The sequence below is a fragment of the Podarcis bocagei genome (genome assembly GCF_964188305.1).
Source record: "Podarcis bocagei genome assembly, chromosome: 7".
Taxonomy (NCBI): Eukaryota; Metazoa; Chordata; class Lepidosauria; order Squamata; family Lacertidae; genus Podarcis; species Podarcis bocagei.
The window spans coordinates 33,826,441-33,852,599 of record NC_138132.1 but is presented as its reverse complement, the minus strand read 5'-3'; the positions used below and the strand labels follow the sequence as shown (position 1 = coordinate 33,852,599).

The following is a 26,159-nucleotide window of genomic DNA, read 5'->3' as shown; positions in this document are numbered from 1 at the left end:
CCTGCCTGGCTCATCTGATTAATCTCTGCTGCTGCCGCCGCCTTTGTACAGACTGCGCCATGAAAGAGGCTGGCGCTCTCCGCCAATGCTGGTGGGGCCCAAATCTGCCGTAAACGCCAGACAAAAGTGGCGGCAGAAGCTGCCTTCAAAGGGGGCCAAGGGCTCTTTCTTTGCTTTAGCTTTGAGCAACAATAAAATAAAATAAAATCGTTAATCAGCCACCGAGTGCAGCAGGGAGCCTGAATGGGTTTTGAGGCAAAACAAGAGGCTCCGCTGCAGTAGGAAGTCTAGACTGCTGCTCTGAGGCTTTGGCTGAGCAGGGGCGAGTTTTCCAAAGGCTTGGATGAAGGGAGCATGGCAGGATCATTGTGGCCTGAGGGACACCCAGGGGTCTCCCTCCAGTCCTGCTGCAGTGTGTGGCTCTCAAAGAGATGTTGCAATGTTTTAAAGCAGCAGCAGCAATAAGAACAACAACAAAAACTCCTACAAAATCTGTTTGACCAAAGAGCAAGACCCTGCTAGACCTGTTTGACCAGAGATCAAGATCCTGCTAGACCTGTTTGACCAGAGATCAAGATCCTGCTAGACTTGTTTGACCAGAGAAGACTAGGACAGAGAAGTCTGCCTGTGAGGGCTGTGGGTAACCATGGTTCTCTCACACCACTTTCATTTGCATTATCCCCACCCAGGAAAAGCATCCTCCTTGTGCCCTGCCAGCCATACTGGAGCTGAGCCAAGGCAGGATGGGAACTGGGAACTGGTCAGGTGAACAAGGAGACCAAAAAACTGCTGGCTGGTGGAGACAAATTGTGAGACCTCTTGAGTGTGAAGTTTCTCCACCCTCCTGTGCTGGAGAAGAAAAGTAGGGTGGGCGAAGGCCTGAGGGAATGTTGCCATGAGTAGACGCCATGTTCTGAAGCCCACTGAAATGAATTGCCTTGATAGCCAGGAGGAGGTGAATAGTCCAAATTACAGATGATTAACAACTGGAAGGTCGTAATTTCCGTTTCCTGTAGAAAAGGCTGCAAGGTGCTTTGCAGAGTGTGACTTGGCAAGCCGGCTGCTCATTATCCCTATGTGACAGCATGTTGTGGCGGTTTCGGTTTCTGGGCTACACACGGCTGTCATTGCCTTGCCGGTGCTGCCCTCAACCTGCCCCTGAGCTGTGCAGGGAGCAGCAAGGAACACAGAGGGTGTGTGATGGCATGCGCAGAAGAAAAATTGAAGTGAAGTGTCATCAATATGCAACTCTGTCTCTCTGTTCCACCTGAATCAGGAGAGGCAGCTGAGGTGTTAGACCACAGTGGCTTGGAGGCAGTGATGGGCTGAGTGTGGGCCAATAAATGGAAGCTGAATCCTGAAAAGAGAAAGGTGTTACATGTTCTGAGTTCTCATGTCAGGGAAGTGGGTAGACAGCCTGTTATGGATGGGATCATACCCTCCTGGGGTACTCCTGGATTTAATGCTGTCACAGAAGCTCAGGTGGTCTTGGTAGCCTATCTCTGGTTCCAGCTGCCTTGCCAGCTATGGCTCCTTTTGGACAGAATTGTCTTGGCCACTGTGTCCATACTTTGGCAACTTCCAGACTGTGGATGTCATGCTCTTGGGCAATTGTCTTTTTGTAGCCTCAACAGACAAATTAAATCTTAAATCTCAACAGAGCCTCCTGGGTCAGCAGGCACCTCCTGCGGGGGCAATGCCGCCCCGCCACTGAGAAAAGGGGCTAGGCCACGTTTTGAGGCCTAGTCAGGCCTGTGCCACCCTCCCAGTGCCCCCCCGCCGTAAAAGCAAGCAGGCCCAGCCGCGGCCTTGTTGGAGCCCCGCGCTGCCCGCCTGGGTAGGAAGGGGCACTGGGCAGGTGGCGGTGGGGAGCGATGGCCCCCCCGCCGCCCAAATGCAAGCAAAAATAAAGAAGGCTGGTTACTTACCTCAGTCCGGCCGCCTGGATACACTCCTGATCTTGATCCCAGAAGGAAGAGTAGCAAAAGAGGCTTGAGCCCAGGAGTCAGCCTCTTTTCCTTTGGCCTTAGGCCCACCCACGGCCGGCTGTCCATTGTCCTCCCTGGCCGGGGGCGGGTCAAAGGCCAGCTCAGGCAGGTGGGTGGCACCTGCCCAGGTGAGCCTCGCTTGGTGCCTGTGGGGAATGGAGGGCGGATATTGTAGTAAGGAAAGTGATGGGAAAATGCACTGGGAAGTGTTGAGTAATTATTTGAGGGAATGTGTAACAAATCAGGATGAACGTTCAGTAAACAGGTTGGAAGTGACCTCTGTGTCTTGCAAATTGCTGTTTTCATACCACACAAACACACAAACACCCCTCTCCTTGCGCTTTTGATGGGTATCTCAAGCAAATGCACCTCTCAGGAAACCATCTCCTAACAGCCATTGACAAGACAATCAGCTGATTATCTGGACTATTAACCAGCAATCTGCCTAACAAAGGAATGGTTGGCCATAACAATATACGGTACTTAATCCAGAGGGATTGCCACATGGCTTTCCCCACAAATAGCCAGTATAGATGTATCCCCCATCCAGCTATTCTGCTACAGGTGGAGGTTGTTTATGCCTCCTCACACACTGCCCAAGTTCTACTTCAGGGCCATGTACTCCAATGTGTAAACTCTGAATATGGGATCCATACTGTGGAAAAATTCAGCACACTCATGAGCACACACACACACACACACACACACATGCACACGCATGGCAATCCTGCCTGAAGATCAGCTTCAGAGGCTCTGCTTTTTGGCCCCCCATTAAGAGAGATGTGATTGGACCCAGCACTTCCATTTTGGTTTAGATGATTATATTAAGGAAGCTGCTGGTTTGTAGATTATAGACTTTTAGACTGTTAGGTTTGGGATTCTTGTGTGAGCTGGTTGATTAGCCATTAATGTGTCAAAGTTTTTATCCACTGTAGTTATTGCTCTTGGTCTTCAATATCTGAAGTTGGTGTTTTAGATTGTGTTTTACTGAAGTTGTGGTTTTATTATACATATGCAATGCAAGCTGACTTGAGAGGATGTGACTTTTGTCTTCTAAGAAGAGAATAACCCTCCACCTTAAAGATTCAAATGGCAGGTGAGAAGTGTCTGTCCAGGGGCGCCGACTTATACAAAATATTGGGGGGGCCCATACCGGAGTCCTGGGGGAGGGAGAACGCGAGAAGCAGCGCGAGCCTCTGAGAGAACACAAGACCCCGCGCAGCTGCTGCTCCTGCCTCAAGGCAGCGGGTTGGCCGGGTAGGCGTCGGTTCCTTGCTTGAGCAGGACCCCCGTGCCTGCCCGCCTCCCTCCAGGTAGACCGGGTAGGAACCTGGCCCTTTGTATAGAAAGGTGTGTTTGTATTTGCGTGTGCGTGCGCGCGGCGAGCGAGTGCACCTCCTGCCTCTCTCTCCCTCTCTCTCTCCCCCGCCGTGCAATCTCCTCGGGACTCTCCAGTCCTTTTGATGTCGCCGCGGCCGCAGCGCTGGCCCGCCAGACTTTACACGAAGGTTCGCGCACTAATAATTTTCTTAAATTATTGGGGGGGGGGGCTCTGCCCCCCCAATCAAATTTTTGAGGGGGCTCGGGCCCCCTCAGGCCCCATGGAGTCGGCGCCTATGTGTCTGTCTTGCATGAACTAAGGCTCATCTATCACAATGATGCCTCTGATGTGCAGAGAAAAGCACATGTCCAGGGGGAGAGTTCCACCTTGGTCTTCTCTGTGATATGCTAGATTTCTCAAAGCAAGGATTCTACTTCTGCCCTCCCTATCATCTGTAGACTGAAACTGAGCAGTCCAGGAACAGTTTTACCAGCTTTGTGTAGATTATGTGAATTGTTGTTGAAAAGATTCTAGGGTTGAGGGCTGCCTCTATTTAAGCACCAGGCAAATCCTTCAGTTGGACTAGATCAGGCATAGGCAAACTCGGCCCTCCAGATGTTTTGAGACTACAATTCCCATCATCCCTGACCACTGGTCCTGTTAGGTAGGGATGATGAGCGTTGTAGTCCCAAAACATCTGGAGGGTCGAGTTTGCCAATGCCTGGACTAGATGACCCTCATGGCCCCTTCCAACTCTGCAATACTATAATTCCCCACACCTCTTTTTCTTCAGCACTCTCAAGATCCTGATATTATTTACAGCACTTTGGAGCTGCCAATGCCTCTTTGTGCTGATAGTAGGCTTTTCTGCAGACATCTGAGGAGCAGTGTGCCCTGCTGTGTGCAGGTGGGGGCCCTGAGAACTCTGCTTTCCTTTAACCATGGAGAAGCCTGCCCTGGGATACTCAAAGGTCAGGGCCCTGCAGCTGGAAGCATCTCTACATTAAGGAGACTCACTGTTGCCTGTTTGACAGTTGCCTTTGTTCCATGGAAAAAAGGGAGAGAAGGGAGCGCACACAAATAACAGGCAACAGGGTGGCTCATGCCTGCCATGTGTTGCCCCTCCTTCCTCTCTCCTTCAGTCTCCTTTGATGGACCCTGTTGCAGGAGGTCTTGTTGACCCCAAAATGGAGATGATAGAGGGAGAGGCAGAACACGGCGTTAACTCAACAGAGCAAGGGAAGTTTGGGAAGAAACGCTTCTGCTTATTAGCTCGATTACCCTACTGGGCTTTTATTGTCTGCTCTGCTTGGGGGCTGCTGTGTTTTGGAGGAGGCTTGGCTGGAGAGGCTCTGGATCTGCTGCATACAAAACCTTTCAGGAGTCTGCTTTGGGTGGATACATTGGCTGACTATATATGCGGGTGAGCTGCTCACCCAACAGTTCAGCCTTAGCGCTGTGAGCCTCGCAAGCAGTGGGGATGCCCACTCTCAACTCTGTCAGCCAGCAGCATTGTGCCAGGCTGACCCTCCATCGTGGAAGCCCAGTGGGCAGGTTTCTCCCCATGCTACATCTCCAAGGAGGAAGTGAATGTATTTTCTGGCACATTTCTTTCCCTTGTCTGTGCCACAGTTCTGAACAATGTGCAAACTGTGGGGTCCAGCACTGCCTGATTTGTGTGGGGTTGCTGTTTGCTTTGCCACTGTGCTGTGGTTCCCTTCTCCCTTTCCTCGTGCTTTTTGTCATGCATGATGCTAGAAGTTTATAAAATTATATATAGCATGGAGAAAGAGGGTAGAGAAAGGACGTCGTTCCTTCTCACTAGTGAACATCATATAAAGCTGAATGTTGGAAGACACAAAAACAAGTCCTCCTTCACATGGTCTTTACATGAATGTCTTTAAAAGAGGATTTGAGAGCAGTACATGTGAAAAGGATCTAGGAGTCTTGGTTGACCACAAACTTGACATGAGCCAACAGTGTGACGCGGCAGCTAAAAAAGCCAATGCAATACTGGGCTGCATCAATAGGAGTATAGCATCTAGATCAAGGGAAGTAATAGTGCCACTGTATTCTGCTCTGGTCAGACCTCACCTGGAGTACTGTGTCCAGTTCTGGGCACCACAGTTCAAGAAGGACGCTGACAAACTGGAACGTGTCCAGAGGAGGGCAACCCAAAATGGTCAAAGGCCTGGAAACGATGCCTTATGAGGAACGGCTAAGGGAGCTGGGCATGTTTAGCCTGGAGAAGAGGAGGTTAAGGGGTGATATGATAGCCATGTTCAAATATATAAAAGGATGTCATATAGAGGAGGGAGAAAGGTTGTTTTCTGCTGCTCCAGAGAAGCGGACACGGAGCAATGGATCCAAACTACAAGAAAGAAGATTCCACCTAAACATTAGGAAGAACTTCCTGACAGTAAGAGCTGTTCAACAGTGGAATTTGCTGCCAAGGAGTGTGGTGGAGTCTCCTACTTTGGAGGTCTTTAAGCAGAGGCTTGACAACCATATGTCAGGAGTGCTCTGATGGTGTTTCCTGCTTGGCAGGGGGTTGGACTCGATGGCCCTTGTGGTCTCTTCCAACTCTATGATTCTATGATTAGACAAAATCATGGAGAACTATCAATGGCTACTAGCTTTGACAGCTATGCCCTGACCCCATGGTTGGGGGAAGCTATGCTTCTGGATACCAGCTGCTGGAAGCCGCATGAGGCCAGAGGGCTCTTGTGCTCGGATCTGTTTGCAGGTTTCCACAGGCATCTGGATGGCCACTGTGAGAACAGGATGCTGGACGCAGGACCTGAATGACCATGAGAGGCTTTGCACAGAGTGTACTCCATCCACCCTGACAAGAATCTATGAACACAGTTTTTAAAAACCCTGATGGTAGGTATCAATTGTTCAGTAAGATGCAACTGATGCCCTGTGGGAAAAAAAGTGGTCTGCTGTTGAATGCTGCAGAGAACTTGAATACCTTAAAACAAATGTCAGGAGACAGCTGGTTGTTTGTTTTAAAAAGGTGATTAAACCCATGGCCTCCCCTGCTGAAGGGTCTGTCTATCTTTGAGAACTTTCAGGCCAGATTCACAACCCATGTGGGACAACAAGGAAGCTGATCTAAGGAGATGTAATGTGGCAAGACGTTGTCTGCAATTGTGTGAGTCAGGCTTGAACCCCTCTATCAGGCAAAACTCTCTGGGTACCAGGCAAAGGCTACAGGTAAGCAGATGGCAAAGGGCATTCTTTTCCTGCCTGGACAGATGGTTTCTTCCAACTTCTACCTCCCTCACGTGTGTCTCTCTGTGTGCCACCCACAAACATTTGGACTACTGTCATTTTGTTCAGTTAACATTCCTGCTTTTCTGAACATTTTTTGCTGCTTTATGTGTATTCACAGGCAAATGCCTCACTGGATTATTATGCTCACAGCAAATGCAAGTGAGCTGGAGCCTGCATGCAGGCAGTGCTCTGGCACTACTGCGGCCAAGCTTGTTAAATCCACTAATAAATTCTGCTACCATATATTATGCCTAAATAGGTGTATTTTCTATGGATGAGCACAGGTCCCCTGTATCTGTGCATTAAATCACATACACAGGCACACACAAACACACCCTAATCTGTTTCTGCATCCCTCTGTGCTGTCTCAGCTTTCATCTGTAATTCTGGTTCTGAGCTGCTCAGCATAAAACAAAGTTCTGGTTTCCCCACTCACTATACCAAGGAATCTAAAAATGGTTATCACTCCCCCCCCCCTTTTGACCAAAGTGGATGAAATATACAGGCAAAGTTGCTCCTCCAGAGTGGATTAAGCTTGCCAAACTGCGGACAAATAGGTACAGGGGCTTTCTGAGGGGGAAGTGAAAGGGATTAGCTTTCCTCCACAATCCTGTCATGACTCCAGAGCCCAGCAGCAATCAAGATTGCAGAGGCTGCAGAGTCTCCATCTGAGGAGCCAGACAAGGCACCAGGCCAAGTCAAGGGCTCTGAGCTTGCTGGTGGAGTTTGTGGCTTGAGTACCTAAAAACGATTATGAGGTGCTACGTATTTTTGCTTGTGCATTTTTAAACTTTGCAGCTGCACACCAGCTCCCCTTTGCAGTGCTTGTCTCTTCCGATGTGCCTTAAACATGAGGAGCAGCATGCTCCCTTCCTGACCAATTTTGGAAATGGATAAAGTTGTATCAAGGAAAAACGTCTCAGGTTTTCCTTCTCCCTTTAATGTTCTTATTTAATGAGTTAATTTTTCAGCAGTGGCTATTTTGCACTTGTTTTTGTAGCGATGCTTTGATCTCCAAGCTCTGTAATGCTTTTCCAACTTTGGGTAATCAAAAGATGTGCTTCTGTCAAAGGCTTCTTGACAGGAGCCAAGACCCCCATGAGGGATCTTTGATCCATTTCCCCCAGTGCTGAAGCAACCTGTCAGGGCTGGTAGAAGGTCACCATCTTTGATCTTCTCCATCCGCTAAGTCAGCTGCTGGTACCCTCACCGACTCCCCTTTCCTGAGGACAGGAAAGTTCTTTTCCTTGCCACAATGATGCCACATTACCCTAAATTGTCTCTCCCTTCTCCAGTCATTGAAAACTGTTCGCATCACTTCACAAGCTATTGACAAAAGCATCTTCAACCCATCCACTCTTCTTCCCCACAATGAATAAAGTGAAAAGCTGAAATGCTTTCCTTCCCAGAGGATGATAGAAAGATAGTCTAAATGGTAAATGATGGTTGTAGGTTCTAAAAAAAGAAAGAAAAGCAATGGTACATTCTGCAGTGCTTTCTAAATTAATTTCCCTGGGAATAATAGGAAACTTTTAGGGGGGTATAAAGTTCTTTCCCAATCAAAATACAACATAAAGAAAGTTGTATTCAGAATCTCATATTCCATCCATGGAGGGTGTCTTCAGTCTTTTGCAAAGGTAAAGGGACCCCTGACCATTAGGTCCAGTCGTGACCGACTCTGGGGTTGCGCGCTCATCTCGCTCTATAGGCTGAGGAGCCGCCGTTTGTCCGCAGACAGCTTCCGGGTCATGTGGCCAGCATGACTAAGCCACTTCTGGTGAACCAGAGCAGCACACGGAAACGCCGTTTACCTTCCCGCCGGAGCGGTACCTATTTATCTACTTGCACTTTGATGTGCTTTTGAACTGCTAGGTGGGCAGGAGCAGGGACCGAGCAACGAGAGCTCACCCCGTCATGTGGATTCGAACCGCTGACCTTCTGATCGGCAAGTCCTAGGCTCTGTGGTTTAACCCACAGCGCCACCTGCGTCCCATCCTTTTGCAAAGAGGGCGCCATAAATTCCTCTCATTTTTGTCACTGCCTTGTTCTCTCTTAATTTCATTAAATTTTGAAGAGCTATCCCCAAATCCACTTCCACACTTGGAGCCATTTTCATTCTGCAATTTATGGCAGTCCAGAAACCTTTAATAGCACTAAAAACCTGAAGCTGAGGAACACACAGGTGGGCAGGGGCTGTTGCTGGAAGTGAGTGATTTATGACAGTTCACAGAGAATATTGCAGGTCAGGCTCTAACTGGTTTATAACAACCCTCCAGTGCTGCCCAGAAGTGTTAGAGCCCCTTTTGCAGGCTGGGGTTTAGGCTGAAGCTGAAAGAGTAAGTTAAAACAACCCTGAGGTGTTATCCACTGCCTTTATTGCAGCTTGGGTTCAGAGAACAGCATACTACAGTTCTGCAGGATAGTTTGCTATTATTATGCAGACCAGGCAGCTTACAAAGAGAACGTGTTGTACAGCAGCTCTGCAAGGTAGTCTACTGTTAATATGATAAGTCAGAAGTGAGGGTGAGTCTGGCCAAAAAAAAAACAAAAAAAAAACACACACCCCCCCATACTTAAAATGCCCTCTTGGGCTTTCAGGCAAAATCATGCATACAGAAGACTCATGGTTTCAGGCAGACTGGCTGCACATTTAAGTGTTCAAAAACTAACTAAAACAAAATTATGCACAAAGTAAGATTTAAGTTAGAGGAAGTTAGAACAGTCGTCATTGCTAACTCCCCCTGCCCCCCATTCACTCAACCACAGGCTCAGGTAAAGCACATGCAGCAGAGTTATGCTGCAAAAATGTATTGCAGCGCTCCAGTATTGTAGTCTAATTTTCCTTTGGTCATGGAGCTGGAGCCGAAACCACTCATGTGCAGAAGGGAAACATCCACAGACTCGGGCTCACCCTGAGGTTTGCAGACGCTCCACAAATCCACCACTCCCCCGAACACTACAACAATTCAATGGCACAGAATGTTGAGGGGGCGGGGCGGAAAAAGCTGATAACCAGGTGTGTGTGTGTGTGTGTGTGTGTGTGTGTGTGTGAAGAATAAAGTGAAGCAGCTGGAAAAGGGACACAGGGATAAAGGACAGAAAGGACCATCTCTTTGCCTGGATAGGGCACTTCCTAGTTCTCACCGGGAAGCTATTTTTAAATGAATAAGTGTGATCTCCAGTCCGTGCAGATGCTCCTATGCACATACAGCATTATGGGCCCGTTTTAGTGCATGCAGCCAAATCTGATGACCGGATCACCCTGGGAAGCTTCTGCCGTAATAAATGTGTTAATCTTGGAGCGTCACAACACTCTTTGTTGTGGGAATATGAGACTCAAAAAGCTGAATCACTGGTAGGGGTATTTTGCTCCTTTGCTTACCTGAATGGGGGCCTTCAGACAGAAGAGGGCACTTTAATCTCAAAGATTTAGCATCTTGAAGGGAAGACAGGAAATTAAGAATATGAACAAAGTAAAAATAGGAAGTGTTGAATATTCTGAAATATAGACATGATCTAACTTTAGCTAGGCAGAGCGTGGTACAAACTGAATGGAAGGTTTAAGGTTCTGTCCTTGCAGGATGACAGCAAAGCTTGTTGGGTGGTGAAGATAAAGAGAAAAGGTGGATTAATATGAAGGCAAAAAAATCTGTATCTGCTGCTTTATCCTTAAGCCACCGTCCTCCTCCATCCATTCTTCACATCCCACCCCATTCCTCTGCAACAACTTTGTTTCTCTTATTCATTTATGTTTATTTGTTGCATTTATCTCCCACCTTTTTCTCCAAGAAGCTCAAAGTGGGACACATGGTTCTTCCCCTTCCTCATTTAATCCCCATAACAACCCTGTGAGGTAGATCACCCAGTGAGCTTACAAAAAGATGGAAGAGTTCTGGAGAGTTCAAAAACCCGCTCACTATTTCATGGATTTTGATTCATCTTAATAAAGATATTTAGGGACATGGGGGGTGCTGTAGGTTAAACCACAGATCCTAGGGCTTGCTGATCAGAAGGCCAGCAGTTTGAATCCCCACAACGGGGTGAGCTCCTGTTGCTCAGTCCCTACTCCTGCCAACCTAGCAGTTTGAAAGCACCTCAAAGTGCAAGTAGATAAATAGGTACCACTCTGGCGGGAAGGTAAACGGCATTTCCATGCGCTGCTCTGGTTCACCAGAAGTGGCTTAGTCATGCTGGCCACATGACCTGGAAGCTGTACGCCGGCTCCCTCGGCCAATAAAGCGAGATGAGCGCTGCAACCCCAGAGTCGTCCGCAACTGGGCCTAATGGTCAGGGGTCCTTTTACCCTTTAATAAATATATTTATTTAAGCATGGATTCCTTCCCCCTTCAACAAACATGCCTTCCTTTAGCATACATTTTTTCCTGTCCAGGAAGACTCCTTTCTGGAGTAACACAGGCAAAAAACCTGAACGTAGCGTTAGACGGGGTTGGGGTGGATTGCAAAGCAATGAGGTTGACCCTGCTGTTCTGCAGGTTGAGGCAGCAGCTGTCTCAGTCAACTGGTTTTGCGTGACAACAAAAAGTTCATTATTTAATTTATTCTGGTTTGAGTTTTGCTTCTGAAAAGAGGCACTGTGAGCTGAGTGATAAAGCGTTTGTTTGGCATGCAAAAGATCTCAGGTTCAATCCCCAGCAATCCCTGGTAGGTCAGGGGAAAAATAAGTTGGCAGAGCACTGGGGTGATATCCTTCACAGCTCTGATGGGGATGCAAATTGACATCTTAAAACAACAACTAAAAACTGAATATATCACAATGAAGCCATGCTTGAGAAACGTTTCAGTCCCAGCATAGCTCCTCAGGGGATGTGAAAGCATATCAGGCCACCATCTGGCTTAAGCTAAGCCGGTCTGGGTCTGGCTGGTGCCTGGAAGCACATGCATGATGGCTTGGGTTCTGTGCTGGAAGAAAATAAACCAAATAAATAAAAGTCAGCCTTGTAAAATCCTAAGATATATGTGCTATCATTCACACCTAGGGCAAACTTTTTTCTTTTAATCTCAACTTGGCACACCTCTGAGGTAAAGTGTTGGTATAAATTGCTGCTGATATTATCAGTGTTTTCATAAAATATTTTCTTGTGGAACTCCTTAGGAGATTCAACCCCTGTGAGGGGCTTACGGCACCTAGGAAATAAATGGGCCTCTCTAAATCTCTTTTGTCATCATGGTGGTCTTTGACTGAAATGCTTCAAAGCTTTGTTCTCACCTTTACAGAAGCAAAATGAAGTTCTCTTTCCAACGGCTTTCAAGTTCCACCTAGTCCTGGGCCAAGGTTAAAGTAAATGAAGAACAGCCCTGGGTTTTTCACATTGTACAAAGTGAGGAGGAGGAGCCTGCACAAACTTAACTAAATGGGTTTGAGGGAAGGGAAGATGTGAATAAAAGACAGACGTTCAGGAAGGAAGGAACAGGAAAATCACAGAGAGAGAGATAAAGATGGACCTGCAGAACAGCTGAAGAACAAACTGGTCATGCCAAACAGGAATAAATAATCCCCAAAGAATTCTGCTGGGGGTTGCAGTGCTGAGGAACTGAGAGACGATAGAAGGGTCAGCCAGGCATTTAAATTTTGAGGGAAAAAAGAGAATGTGGATTTGCATAAATTTTACATCTGCGAATTTATAAGGACAGATGCAAATCTATAACTTAAATAGAAAGCCAATGCATCTCACCCTAGTGGGGAAGACCATGTCCAGGTGATGTGCTTGTCTGCCTGCTCAAGCTGCTGCTGTCCAGGTGCTGAATGCAGATAGGCAACTCCAAGGCAACCTCCCGCTCTCCCTTCTTAGGACTCCTTATGTTTAAACCAGACGTGGACTGGGCAGATGATTAAATAGAGGATGCCTCCAAATCGAGAACTGCCCTTGGTGAAGTAGGGCACATGGCTTCTCTCTGACTGGGCCCATCACGTGGTGAGTCTGCTCATGCTGCCTGGCAGTGCCAGTCTTGGGGCAGAGGGAGAATCTGGTGGGAATTTCAACCCCTTGAGCAGAGTTGATGCCCTTGCCTGTCATCCTCTGCCAGCGTCACCCCATGGAACCCTTCTCCCCCACTATGCCAGACATCTTGCCAGCCCCCTGCCACGCCTTCTCTTTGCCAACCTGCTGGCAGGACGGCAAGTTAAGTGAGGCCTGTGTTGGGCCCTTAATAAGATGTGATTCACTCGTTGAGCTTAATTAGCAATTCAGCTAACGGTTTGTAATTCAGGCACGACCCTGATTGCATCCGAATGCTACTTTATTTCTTCACTGCTGTTCGCATTCTGAGCACTAATTATGCTTCTCTGCCTGCTAATTGCTTTCCAGCCTTCCACTGCTGCCTCTTTACAGTAACATTTATTTTTCATGCCTCTGTGTGTTTAAAGGTACGAGGGCGGAGGTTGAGGGCATCCGGGTGGAGCTGAGCTCAAGCCAAGTTGAAAGGAAGATGGGGAGGACCTCCAACCGGTTCCCCGCTCTCCACTCCTCCCCTGCTCTGCCTCCAAACTCCAAATGCGTCAGAGGAGGGGTGTGTGTGTCAAACAATGCTCCTCTCTGCTTTCTTCAGGCCAGCTGTCAAGGAATTGTTGTCATTAATGCTGCTTGGAAAAATCCTGTTGTTCAAATAATAAAATACAGTGGTACTTCGGTTTAAGAACAGCCCTGCTTATGAACTATTCAGTTTACGAACTCCGCAAAACTGAAAGTAGTGTCCCGGTTTGTGAACTTTACCTCGGTCTAAGAACGGAATCTGAGTGGTGGAAGGGCACCGGTGGCAGGAGGCTTCATTAGGGAAAATGCGCCTCGGTTTAAGAATGGTTTCGGTTTAAGAACGGACTTCTGGAACGTATTAAGTTCGTAAACTGAGGTACAATGTTACTTACCTGAAAAGTGACTGTTGGATAATCAGAAACGTCGAAGGTGCCTTCACCTTTTGTTCGGATTAGTTTTATTACATATTCTTGCCACTTTTCATTCAAATGAATCTCAAAGCAGCTTACAAACAAAATAACAACAACAAGGTAGAACTTAATAGACCATCACAAACACAGCACAACTCTTATAGAATAATTAACAAATCATCCGCGAAACAATTGCAACATATAATGCACTGTCAACAAAGCCGCAACAAAAAAATTAGCTACCGTAAACACCACAATTAAAGCAATTATATGATTAATAGATCAATACAGCATTTATAATCTATAAAAGAATATTAACAAACAAAATAGCAACCAAAAATAACACAAACTAAGCACTCTGCTGTCTCAGCTGGTGGAAGTGAGGTCATAGTTTCTTTCTTGCACTACTGAACTACTACAAAAAACACCTCCGCTGATGCTCCCAATTGGGTAGGATGACCCTGTTAGGACTGCAGTTCCTCAGCTGTTCCTTTGTCCCTGGTATACCCTGAAGCAACTTTAAAGCAAGAAACAACAACCAAGTACACCCCAGGTTTATAAACAAAAACCAAATGGCTGAAAGTCTTGTTCCTTCACTCCTTTGCTCTCCGCTTTAGTACCATGGGGATTACAACACCTCCGTCCTTGCAGGGATGTTGTAAGGATTGCAACAAGCAAATGCATGTGAATCATGTTGAGGGCCTGAAAGCACCATATCAAAGAAAGTATTAGTATTGATATTAGCAATACTGCAATACATTTTTCAGGGTTGTGGTGTGAAATAGGGCTGGGGCTGAGCCCTGGCTAAAACCAAGTCTCATTTGGGGCAGTTAGAGTAGGATTCTTTGCTTTGAAACTGAAGCAGTCAAGTTTATCCCCTTTTCTACCCATTTCCTGTGAAGAAGTGGACATGGACAGATGGCAGAAAATGCTTTTCCATTGCATAGCAACAGATTGGAAAACATAATTACTGTGTGGCGTAAGGGTTGTAACAGCTGTGACCCCCCCCTGCAAAAAAAATCCAGTGTGTGGATTGCAGGAAGCAAGAGGACACAAAACATATAATTCAGCCTGAACTGAAGGGAGAATTGAAAACAGCCAGGGGGGCGGCTGTGTATTGATTCTCCTTGATCAGCCTGTAGGTTGTGCATAACAGGAGAAAACGAGGGCAGCTGGTTCCCTGACATAGATTATCATATTTGAAAAGACTGTGATTGACTGTGGGACTAGTCTTGCAATATTGCTATCAGGGATCATTCTTTTGAGAATGGTTGGATCCCAGACTAAACTAGCTGAACTGAGGCCTCACTTAAATCCATGAGACTTAAGCTGAGTCGTGACTAAATTGATCATTGATTTCAATGGGATTTAAGTTCAGCTAATTTAGGGCTCATCCAGACTTTCATTTAGTGCTCAGATTTGTCGTCACAGGTCTGATTTCCAGATGTGGGTCTGGGTAGTTTTCCTTTTGTCCCTTTGCTTTCCCTGGAAAAACTTGATGTTTACTGCTGAATCAGAACAAATGTTCATCAGGTTTCCCTCAGATAGATATTTGTTCTGATTCAGTGGGTAAACAGTGGGTTTTCCTGGGGAAAGTGGCAGGACCCAAAAAATACAGACAAAAACCTGCTCAGACTCGTGCCTGGAAATCATGGAGCTGTGCCTACAAATCGCAGCATGGACAGAAGTATGGGTGCTCTTCTGTCCCAGGGCAACACTGAGCTGGAGTAAAGTGTTATTTGTTTTATTATATTGCATTTTCTCTGCAGAGCACAAGGTGACATACATAGTTCGCTCCTTCCTCATCTAATCAGCACAAAGTTAGGTTGAGAGGCAGTGACTGCTCCGAAGTCACTCAAGGAGCTTCATAACCGAGAGAAGATTCGAACCCTGATTTCCCAGGTCCTAGTCTGAGATTGGAGCCATTAGACCACCCTGACTCAATAGCAGCACATGTGCGAAGCAAGTTTCTTCCAGCTGTTCCTTCTCTGGCAGTTGGCTTTTAATTTAACCACGAACCAATTAACAGCTTCAGGCCCAGTGAAAACGCACTGTATGCTGGTGGAGGTGGAGGGACAGGGGAAGCTGCCTGATACAGTGGTACCTCGGGTTACATACGCTTCAGGTTACATACGCTTCAGGTTACAGACTCCGCTAACCCAGAAATAGTGCTTCAGGTTAATAACTTTGCTTCAGGATGAGAACAGAAATTGTGCTCCTGTGGCGCGGCAGCAGCAGGAGGCCCCATTAGCTAAAGTGGTGCTTCAGGTTAAGAACAGTTTTAGGTTAAGTATGGAACTCCGGAACGAATTAAGTACTTAACCCGAGGTACCACTGTATTGTCAGAGCATTAATAGTGTGATGTCATGGAAGTCATAGACTTGCATGATCATCCATCCAGACTTGAGGATCATCCAGTACGACTCCCTGCAATGCAGGAATATGCAGCTAGCTTGCAGCCTTGGTGTTATCAGCACCAAACTCCAACCAACTGAGCTATCAAGGTCTACACAGGAGATGGAGAACCTGTGGCCCTCCAGATGTTGCTGGACTACAACGCCCATCATCCTTGAGCATTGGCCATGTGGGCTGAGACTAGTGGAATTTAGGAGTCCAGCACCAGCTGGAGGGCCACAGGTTCCTTGTTTCTGGTCAACACTGACTGGCTCTTCAGGGTTTTAGAACCTGGGATGTTCTGCATGCAGAGCTTCCTGCTTGGCTTCAGCTGTCATTTCTTTCTGTGTGCACGGAAGCTTGGAGAATAAAGATGTATGCTCCAGGTGGCTCCAAGATTCCTCTGTGCCAGGCAGAGCATGAAATCACCAGTTAGCCCAAGACAATTAAGTCCTGATCTGATCAAAAGGGTCCATCATCCAATAACTCCCTCTGAAAATGGCCCAGTCTCCTCCTCTTCGTTTTGATCCATTTAGCTTCCCATAGTTAGTGGGAGATGCACTCATGGGGCTGCTCTCCAAACACCTTCTTCCTAGTTGATCAGGAATTCCTTCCTAGATATATCAGATTCATATCGGAAAGAAGGAGAGAGAGAGAGAGAGAGAGAAAGAAAGAAAGAAAAAAAATTGAGCAGGAGAAGCAAGCCCACCCAAGCCAATTATAACGCTGTAAAAAGAGCCAACCAGCGAGAGAAGCCCCAGGAAGCCAGCAGTCCCTATTGATCCTTCAAATCTCCTATCTTCAAACAGGGAGAGAGGTGTAATGGTCGGAGCAGGGACCGCTGGTGCTTCAAAACCAAAATTAGCATTGTAAACTCTCTCTCGCTTTTCAGCTTCAAAGATCTGCAATTCAAAACGTGGGAAGTGGAAGCTTGTTAAATGGAGGCAAACTTCAAGAGAATCCCTGGTTGAAACACTTCTTCTTTTTTTTTAAAAAAAATATGTTCCCAGAATAATTATATCTGATTCTACTTTTGTGGTAGCTTTCTCTGTTGTTCCTCTTTGACATATCTGCGCCATTTAATGGGGCATAGTGTTTTACAAGCCGCATTACTTTCATGCTTGCGACGCTCCTCTGAGGTAGACCGCTCATCCACACTTACCTTTCGCTCAGCACTTTCTAGGCATAGGTTTGTGGTTTAAAGTGCTGTGTCTGAGTTCTTCTTCTTCTTCTTCTTCTTCTTCTTCTTCTTCTTCTTCTTCTTCTTCTTCTTCTTCTCCTCCTCCTCCTCCTCCTCCTCCTCCTCCTCCTCCTCCTCCTCCTCTTTCCTCAGCGCTTTCCTTGCAAAAACCCACTCTTTAATATTGAATTGGAACAAACGGCAACTCAGCTGATTCAGCTAACTTTTTAAAAATATTTCGTTCTATTTATCTGTGGAAGGTGTTGCACACAATTCCTTTCCCCACACATTTTTTTTTTCTTTACAACAATCCTTTGAGGGAGGTGCGGTGGAGAGAGGTTGTAATTGGCTCAAGGTGACAGATGTAAATGCGAATATGACATCTGTGTGTGCAGCAAGATCAAATGTGGGAGAGGCTTCCAGGTGTAGAATAGGATGTCCCTTTTTTCCATCAGAGAAATGTTGGAGGGCATGTAATGGGCCTATGCTGTAGGGGTGCGGGAAGCCAGATTCAGCTCTGGGGTTGCCTGTTGGCTACTCTAGTTCCACACCCTAATGCATCAGCGGTGCTTTTGGTGACACACAGAGGACAGAAAGGGCTGACTTTGTGTAGGAACCTAAGAAGACTCCTGCTGGTCAAAGGCCCATCTAGCCCAGCATGCTCCTTCCAACACTGGCCAACCAGTCACCTATGGGAAGCTTGCAAGCAGGACCTGAGCACACCAGCACACTTCCCACTTGTGAGTCCCAGTAACTGTCATTCAGAGACATAATGCCCCCAACACTGGAAATGGCACATAACAATTGAAAGCCTAATTCCCCATGATTGTGTCTGAAACCATCCAAGCTGAAGGCCACCTGTGTCCAGGGACCCACTCCTCATCAATTGCCTATAATTATTGCCATATATTATGTTGTCGTTCCCTAAGCTGGTGCCCTTGAGATGTTCTGGATGGTGACTCCCATCAGCCCCAGGATCATGCAGCTGTGCTGGCTGGGCCTGATGGGGTTTGTGGTCCATAACATCTGAAGGGCACTGCCTGGGTAAGGCTGGTCTATTTCTTTTAAAGAGGAGGATGCAGCTAAATGAGGGTGGCTACAGGAGGCATGTTGAGCCACAAGCCCAACACTGATGCCCGTGAGAGATGCTTTTGCTTCTCTGCCACCACAACCCTCTTCAAAGGGAAGGACTGATTCATCAGCTGCCTCCCTCGGATGTCTCATCTGTGTCTCTGCAGGTGGAGGGAGCAGTAATGAAAGTGACAGGATTTTATTGGGCAGGTAATTGATTCAAGGTGGCTGCCGTGGTGCCAGGTCTACCTCACCTGTGCAAATCATGTAGAGAGGGGATCATCTGGGCCAAGAACACATGGTGTGTGTGTGTGTGTGTGTGTGTACACAGTGCGCCAGGTGCTCTCCGCGCTGAAAACACAGCTTCTGAATGTGCAAATATTTTAGTTGGCAACTTGGTAGCGGCTCCCTCGGGAATGTCATGATGAAGGGTGTGATGTATGCAGTGGAGAGAATTGGATTCCACATGCCACCCAAATTATTATGGCTGGGAAAACCCTCCAGAAAGCCCGTGATCACAATTAATTATGTCACATTTAGTCTGTTAGGGATTTACTGGCTGTGCATAATTTACTCCAACCTGCTTCAATACACAGGGTTGCCAACTTTTCAGCAGACCACTGCAGGTGTGCCTTTAGTAGCAGTTTGATCTACTCATCAAGCGGGTCAGTTGGCTGGGTCCTCTGGCAAAAGTACGTAAATCCCCATAGACATTCTCTGTGCTGCATCTCAAATTTCAGTGGTGCCCTGCATGACTCCAAAATCCAGAGCCCCCGCCTCCAGTGGACTTCATCATTGCGGCATCTGCTGTGGTGCCCCAGAAGCTCCATGCCCTGTGTGACTGGACCAGTTGGGCTCCCCTAGGTCCACTTTTGACAGCCAACAGGCGAGTGCAGCAGCCACAGTGCCGCCACCACTTTGCTCTGTCTTTTGCTTCTCTGGCCCTTGTCTGGAACAAATCCCTCCCCCCCCCCAACCCTGGTCCTCTTCCCCCCTTTACGATCTGAGCAATCAATAACCCATCTTTCCAGTGCGCTCCCTCGCCAGCTTAAGAGGCCCATAATCGCTACTTTGTTCACACACAGTGGCATCTCCTGCTAAAGGGGGAGCCAATTCGTTATTGCCTTATCTTTTTGTCTGGCAGAGAAGCCAAAAGGGTCACACTCCCGAGCAGCTACAAAACAGCTGGAATAAATCATTAGGAAAGAAGAGAAAACAGACAAACATCTTAAGTGGATTGTGAATAAGGTTGCCAACTGACCAGGGGGAAAAAACAACTTCATCCAGACAGCTCTCTCTTGTATCTTTATTTATTCATTTAGAGGCATGTGTTTTATTACATTCCCCCGTTTCATCATGCAATTCCATGGCAGAGCACAGTACAATTAAAATACAAAAGCAGTATGTTTTAACATCTACCGGATGTGCAGAAATCTGCATGAGAAGCCACTAACAGTATGCAGATAAGCACCAGTGCTACACTAGAATGCCAGCACTAGAACTGGCAGACATCCAATGTAGCTGAATGCTGGAGGATTTGGGACAGATCAAAGTCTTTCTTCTTCTAGCACATAGCTAAACTATGGAACTCACTTCCACCAGAAGCAGTGATGGCTACCAGCCCGGATGGCTTTAAAAGCGATTGTCTCAATTCATGGAGGAGAGGGCTATCAATGGCTACTAGCCATGGCTGGAGGCACCAATGCTTCTGGATTCCATTTTCTGGAAGCCACAGGAGGGGAGAAGGCTCTTGGGCTTGGATTCTGCTTGCTGGTTTCCCACAGGCATCTGGTTGGCCACTGTGAGAAGAGGATGCTGGGCTAGAGGGGCCACTGGCCTGAACCAGCAGGCTCTGTGTGATTAATAGCAGGATGTGTCAGAGAACCAAAAACTTGGCAACCCTAGGTGCGCAGCTGCATCAGTCCAGAGAAGACTCAGGACTCAGTTGCCCATCCCAGTCAGGTTAGCTGATGGAATTGTGGCCTTCTGTCTCCCCCTGCTCCTGCCCTCTCCCTATAAGAAGGCAGAAACTGAGCAGGCCCAGCTTTTTGCGCCACTTTGGGCTTCAGTCACATACCAGCAAATTCAGGTTGTGCATTGAAAGGTGTTGCAGGGGCCTTGCACAACAAACCAGCTTCCCCAATACATCAGACATTTTTTGCAATAAGGTAAGCAGCAAGGCAGCGGCGTAGCGTGGGTTGTCAGCACCCGGGGCAAGGCAAGTAATTTGCGCCCCCTAACCCGTGGATTTGCGCCCCCTAACCCTACAAATCTATGCCTATGAATGATGGTCCCTCTCTCTCTCTCTTTCTCATATTCCAATTGATTCCCATTTCCGCCGATCGATCCCCGAAGCTCTCACCCAGCGAAATTCGTGCGTAATTACGCTTCGCCATCCCTAATCTTGCCGCTTCCACCGGGAAATCATGACGGTGCGTTTCTCCTCTCCAAACTTTCCCCGGCCCTTTGCCCGACGGTGCAGCCCTTTTGGCTATGAGCTCCCCTCCTTCTCTGCCCGCTTCCGACCCCACCTCCCTGTCCAGCCTCCCTACCTCCTGAAAAAAGGCGACGGTGCCGAGCAGGACACCCCCGCAGCCATCGGAGAGAGGCGGGGCCGAGGGAGGCAAGCCAATGGGCGAGGCGGGGGGAGGGGGCCACGGGGACGGGCGCTGCCGCAGTCCTCGGGTGGGCAAGGTAGGAGCAGGCAGAGGCTGGCCGGCCGCTCTGACAATAGGGGCGGCCCGAGGGCACGACGGGGCTGGGCCCTCTGGACTCGCGCCCCCCCAGATGTTGCGCCCGGTGTGGCCGGCACCCCTGGCACCCCCCACGCTACACCACTGCAGCAAGGGAAAAGTCCTGGGAAGTTTGGGATATGACTTGCTTTGCTTTGTTGCAATTGCCATCTAACCTCCCCACAAATGAAACAGAATGAATGCTCATTAAACAACCAGCTTCATCTTCTTTCCCTGCAAACAAAGCAGGATTCTCAGGAAACAGATGGCCTGGAAGCATCCCTGATCTCCAGATCAGGAATAGCTTTACCTCCTTGATTTGGGTCCATTGGGAAGGGCAAGGAGAACAAAAGCCCTTTGCCATGGTTCGCTTTGGCTTGCAAACCAAGCCCTCTGCCCTAGGAGAAGCCCTGTTCTCTTAAACTCAGGTCTGCAGTGTTTGGGTTTTTCTTTAATAAATAGAGACAGCAGGGCTCAGCCCTGCCTGGAGATGAATATACCGTATTTTTCGCCCTATAAGACGCACTTTTCCCCCTCCAAAAATGAAGGGGAAATCTGGGTGCGTCCTATGGGGCGAATGCAGGCTTTTGCTGAAGCTTGGAGAGCGAGAGGGGTCGGTGCGCACCGACCTCTCTCGCTCTCCAGGCTTCAGGAAGACATCCGCAGCGTGGGGAGCCCTGCAAGAGTTCCCCGCAGGGCTCCCCACGCTGCGGATAGAAGCCTGCCACCCAGCGCGAGGGGCACCCTGAAGCAGAGCGCCCCCCGCACCCGGCAGACATCCGCAGTGTGGGGACCCTTGCAGGAGTTCCCCGCAGGGCTCCCCACGCTGCGGATAGCAGCCTGCTGCCCAGTGCGAGGGGTGCCCTGAAGCAGAGCACCCCTTGCGCCGGGCAGACATCCGCAGCCTGGGGAACCTTGCAGGAGTTCCCCGCAAGGCTCCCCACGCTGCGGATAGCAGCCTGCTGCCCGGCGGGCGGGGCGCCCTGATGCAGAGCGCCCCTCGCGCTGGGCAGACATGGGCCAGCACTACAAGCTCGGGGGACAGCAGGGAGGCACAGCGCCGCCATCCCGCTGTTCCTCGACCTGGTTCGGTTTCCCCGACCTGCTTTTGGGGGGGAAATAAAGGAAATTTCCCCCCTTTATTTCCCCCCCAAAAAACTAGGTGCGTCCTATGGGATGGAGCGTCCTATGGGACGAAAAATACGGTAGGTGCTTCCACACCACAGCTTATTGTGGATTCAGTTCTGCTCTTGCATGGAAGTTTTGCCTGCCACCACCATCAACATTCAACCCCATGCCCCCCACTTTTAGACTGGATTTACTGTTTCCATGGAAAATCCATTAAGTAAAAAAGCCCAGAGAAACAGTAAATTCAGACTAAACGGTGGGGGGTAGGGGTGGGCATGGAACAGCATTTTCATGAGCATTGTGTGGATGCTGCTGAGTCCACAATCAATTGTGGCGTGGAAGCAGCACTGAGCACTTAGCACCGAAAACAAAGCACCGAAAAGGAGGCATGAGGGAGAAAATAGATTCCGTTTGCATTTACAGGAGAATCGATCAAATCTGCGCTTTCTGAAACAATTTGAGCCAAAACGCAGCTATCCTTCAAAATTCCAAATTTTGTGATGTGTGTCTCCAACCAAAGAACATGCACAAAAATGCATATATTTGGGGAAAGTGTGTATGAAAATTAATATATTACTGAAAAGAACATACAGAATTACATTATATTAGGGGAAGCTGACTGCAAAAATGTGCATATAAAAATGTGTATATCGGGAGAAATTCACACTAGGATGCTGATGAATTTTCATGTGAATTTATTTGTGTGTGTGTAAATTGCTGCAAGATGTGAACTGGATTTAAGACTGGAAAAATGAGAAACCGGGAGAACAGAAATGGAAGAAGAAGAAGAAGAAGAAGAAGAAGAAGAAGAAGAAGAAGAAGAAGAAGAAGAAGAAGAAGAAGAATAGTAGTAGTAGTAGTAGTAGTAGTAGTAGTAGTTTGGATTTGATATCCTGCTTTCTCACTACCCTAAGGAGTCTCAAAGCGGCTGACATTCTTCTTTCCCTTCCTCCCCCACAACAAACACTCTGTGAGGTGAGTGGGGCTGAGAGACTTCAAAGAAGTGTGACTGGCCCAAGGTCACCCAGCAGCTGCATGTGGAGGAGTGGGGACGCGAACCCGGTTCACCAGATTACGAGTCTACCGCTCTTAACCACTACACCACACATATTCTTCCATCCCTACTAAAAACAGAGGCCCGTTAAGACAAGTTTTTTCTGGGGGGCAGGGGATGCACTCTGTCCAGGCTGAAAGATTCAAGAGATATGCTCCCTGTGGGGTTACTGAGTGTGCCAGGGGCATGCGTGGGAGGAAGGGAGGGAGGTTGGCTGCCGTTTGGATTTTCCATGGCAGGCAGTAATAATATTGCAAGGCAGGATCCGTGAGGCTTGCCAGAGTGTGATCCTTGGTGGGGAGCTGTTTGTAACTACAGTCAAGAGCAGCTGCTTGACCTTCTTTGGGTCAGCAGATCTCATCAAGGGGTTCAGAGGCCTCTTGAAGTGGTGCTAGCCCCACATTTTTTCATGTGTTTTCAGGCAAGATACCCTCTGAGGGCCCCTTCCCCTCTCTTTTCCCAAATAAGGCCAACAAGGGTGGGGTTTGAGGTGGCCAGCCCCTGACACCAGCCTTCTTTCATGTACAAAGCAGGGCAAGAGGAGGTGTCCAATTGTGTGTGGGTGAGGGGCCATGGCCTCTTTCTCTCCTTACCCCTTTATGGTCTGTTGCTCTGAGCTGTTTTCTCCCAGAAGTGCAGGGAAGTAGTGGCAGGAGGAGCAGGGAATGGCTCAGGTCGCTCCCCCTCTGCACTTCTTTGGATTTGCAACACCAACCCATGGGGCAGGTGTGGTGAACCAACGTGTCAAAAACTGCACCTCCTCTGTCTAGTCTCTCTCTGGCTTGGTTCTTCCACAAGGCCCTAGGCCATGAGCTTACACAGCTTTGAAAGAGGTTTAGACACATTCATGAGACCCATTGCTCCATTTCATTAAAAAACCCCTGACATCTAGCCTACTTTCCAAGGCATTCAAGGCCACTAAGAAGTCAAAATGCCCAAAGAATTAGACTATTCTATGGTAGCTGTCTCCCCATCCCACCCAAAGAATTTTTCTTGTTCTCTTGTAGATTCTGCTGCTTTAAAGAAACATTTCATGCTCTCCATTCCGGTGAGCAATGAGGAATTTCCACGAGTTGTCAGTTTCCTTGAAAAAGAGACAGCGCTGGAGACGATTGTGTTTCTCCAACGGCTGCTTATTTACTAGTGTGCAGGTACAGTGGGTGGGAAGCCTAACAGTCACTTGGGTTTGGACATTGGTCCTAAAGCAGCAGCAGCCTTCCCAGCACCCCCACCCTGGGAAGCACCCAAGGGTGCTCTCTCTTCCTCTGTGTCCACCCTACCGAAGGACGAGGGGGGAAAGATGTGGATTGGGAGAGACAGGCACAGTGAAAGGGAAAAGTTGCAGGGCTGAAAGAGGAGTGAGCTTCTCGGAGACCCAGTTCCACATCTGGCAGAACCTTGCAGTGATTTCCCCATGCAGGCCATTGAATTGCTGTGGCTAACAAGGTTTTTCTTTAATGAACATGGGAAGCTCCCTGCTTGCCCGGGGGAGTTTGTAATGAGGAGGGGATCGCATTCAACCTGCAGGTGTATTGTTCCTCCAGACCAAATGACTCCTCTCAAATGTTACTTTCCAAATATGTTTGTTTTTGCAGATAATTAAACTGCAATTACCTTACAAATAACGCTAACGAAGCAATTAGACAGAGTGAGGGGGAGAAGGAGAGCAGGCAGGCGGGAGACTTGCTCTTAGCTTTTGCAGTAAATGCTTTGTTTGGGCACATTCAGGTGCTCAGTTCTTCTAAAGCTTTGGAAACAACACTACCCTCTGGGTTTAAGCACTTTGGCGGTTCTGGCAAAACTGTTTACTGGGTTCTTCTTCATTCCTGAGCCCTAACAAGGGACCTACACAGGGAATTCCATCCACCATAATTAAACATTTATGTAAGTATGGGGAAGGAGTTTCCCACTCCCATATCCCTGATTTTAAGCTTGTTACATGACTAATTATAAGGCTACGTCAGCTGAATCTCACTCTGACATTATAATGAAAAATTTGGCAGTGGGGAGCAGGTTCTATAATATATAGTTAGGAAATGGTTCAGTTAACTGATTTGAAATTTGGCAGTGAAAGAGAAGTAGGTTTGAGGACAGTCCATGCCATGATTAGGGTAGAAAGGATAAGAAGTGTTGGATGAGTTCAATGTTTGGTGAGAGACTCTGGCATGTGGACAAGTGCTGTGTGTGTTTTCTTCATAGATTCTGCTGGGGTGGTTTTTCCTGGAAAGAGGTATCTGTTTGTGCTGTCTGTTGTTTTTAGGTCAGTGAGAATATCTAGTAATTGCTTCTACCATGAGTTCTTATTAAAAAGCCATTGTCCTGGTCATTGTAAGTCAATGGACTTACTTATTCCTCTGTTGCTAGACAAGACTTCCAGCCAATCTTAGCCACAGGAAATTTAGACAGCTTATTAAAAAGCCATTGTCCTGGTCATTGTAAGTCAATGGACTTGCTTATTCCTCTGTTGCTAGACAAGACTTCCGGCCAATCTTAGCCACAGGAAATTTAGACAGCCAGACTGTTGCTAGGCAAGATTCTCACAGAGCAGGCATTAACCTTGAAGAGTTTTCAGTTGAGGTAATAGGTAGGTGTGGAAGAAAACAGGAGGAAGAAATCACAAGAGATGAGTAAAATAGTGTATGAGTCATGGGCAGAGGGGGAATACATCTGAGCTGCATAGTGGCTGGATTTCAGACATGCAGTTTTTGAAAAATGGGGGGGGGGTAAAGTGGGAAGGAAAATTCGTGTGGCTGTGTGCTTTATCTGTTGAGTGCCCTCTTTTTCCACTGCAACATTTGAAGGCTAGGCTTGCCAATTGACCTGATAACCTCAGCTAGGCCTGTTTCTGCACCTTTACCACCCATACAATGCACATGTCAAGAAAAAAAAAATAAGCTCCACTGAGTAGAGTAATAGAAATGTAGAGTTAGAAGGGACCCAAAAGGTCACCGAATTCAACCCCCTGCAATGCAGGAATCACTGCTAAAGAAAAGATGCATACGCTTGCAGCTTAATTTAATATGGCACATGCTTTCAAGCATTACAGTTCATTTCATCAGACATGATCCTGAGCTGCAGGTATATATAGTTGGCAGGGATTTCAAATGGTGA

General features: G+C 47.7%; 2 long non-coding RNA genes across 2 annotated transcripts; one reads left to right on the top strand and one right to left on the bottom strand.

Moving 5' to 3' along the window:
* Positions 1-206: 206 nt before the first annotated feature.
* On the bottom strand, positions 207-652 carry LOC308590258. Its single transcript, XR_014009737.1, has 2 exons — positions 589-652; positions 207-556 (listed from the first exon to the last, which is right to left on the bottom strand). It is a non-coding gene; the product is annotated as an uncharacterized lncRNA (long non-coding RNA).
* Positions 549-13,497, top strand: LOC308590249. Its single transcript, XR_014009728.1, has 4 exons — positions 549-1,371; positions 6,329-6,528; positions 12,399-12,521; positions 12,974-13,497. It is a non-coding gene; the product is annotated as an uncharacterized lncRNA (long non-coding RNA).
* Positions 13,498-26,159: the final 12,662 nt, after the last annotated feature.